The following is a 1,662-nucleotide window of genomic DNA, read 5'->3' on the forward strand; positions in this document are numbered from 1 at the left end:
TGAATATATTATTTAATAAATTAAAAAATAAATAAATACATTTTTATGACTGGTAACGAGAGTACATTCTACGCTTTAAACGAGAACATTCACACCGACCTACGCATTCCGACTGTAACGGGATACATTCATATAACTTACAGTTTCACAACACACTACATGGACATCTCAATAAATTTATACGACAGATGGCAACACATGACATCCCTGAAGAGGAGTTGGATGAGGGACCTCCTAGTGTTATCAAATATATTAGTTTACTTAACCTCGGAAGTAGGTATCACAGGTTTCTCTCTCATACCAACTCATGCCATACAGGTCATTTGCTGGTTGTAAACTAGATTTACAGGTACAAATAAAAAAAATGTAAAGATGAAAAAAAATAAAATAAAATAAAAACTGAAAATGTTCTGAGCTAGTTAAGTTAGCATTCTATGCTTCAAACGTTATTTGTTTAAATAATAATGATAGTTTAATATATTACTTTAAAAATTAATAAACAAAACTATAAATGAAGATTATATGAATAACAATTTTGAATCGCTGAAGGTTGTTTTTCTCCCCTTATGAATTTACTATCATCTTTCTTATCCAAATATCTCAATGAGGGGTAGTGGTGCTATAAAATATCACTTATGGACCCTTAATATTGTCGGCAAAATTATTGTATGGAATGAATAATATCGAAGTTAGTATCCTTACTACAGAATATCAGAAGTATCGCAACGTGCCCACATGTGCCCTTAGAAAATATTCCAATCCACGGCTGACAGAACAGTAAATAAATTAGTTGCCACGAAGCACGTACACGCAACCTGTAGTTAACAGTCCAGTGCTTACTCCGAATAATTAACACTGAATAGCTTTTGTACGTTTAGCGAGTAACATTCTGTAACGACGTAAACTTAAAATTAGTTTGTTTGGTAAAGTATTAATTCATGATACTGTAACTCCGCTTGAAACTGCTTGTCAATATTTATGGTATTTTTTAGTCATGCTGAAAACAAATTGATAAAAAAAAATAAACCAAATAATGTTAAAAATTTTTATCTTATCCTATATTTATTATAAAATTCCTGAGAACGTAATTAATATGCAGTAAACATAACAAAAACACAAGATATTATACACTAAAATTTGTTTTCAATCTCGTGGAAGAAAATTCAACTAATGAAGGAAAAGTTTAACATGGTTATCTTGGATTATGAAGGTATTTTTTAAGATGAAACTACGACCTAAAATATGAGGCAAGAGTCAATATTATGCGTAAATGTGGTTCTTAGGAATCGAGGAAAAAATCTTATTGTTTCTAGTTGCAAAACATTTTATTTATTATAACTGGTTCTGATGAATGTATGAATTATGAGTTCAATACCAATTGATCCCAATGACCAAAAAAGTAAAATAAAATAAACAGCATAACAAGAAATGGCTTAATGTCTTTTTTTATTTTTGTCAAAATTCATGGTATTATACAGTGAACTTAAAAATATCACAGTGTTAAGCCACCTCAAATCGACATAGTCTCCTTGTTGGAAAGCTTAACTAAAAAAAAAAATAAACACTGGCTCGGACAAAACATTTATTCGTAAATTAACTTAAAAGACATAAATTATACATAAATTAAATTGAAAACAAAGAAACCTTTTAATAACAAAAAAA

Source organism: Halyomorpha halys, unplaced genomic scaffold (genome assembly GCF_000696795.3).
Source record: "Halyomorpha halys isolate HHAL.00 unplaced genomic scaffold, Hhal_1.1 Scaffold147.1, whole genome shotgun sequence".
NCBI classification, from domain to species: Eukaryota; Metazoa; Arthropoda; class Insecta; order Hemiptera; family Pentatomidae; genus Halyomorpha; species Halyomorpha halys.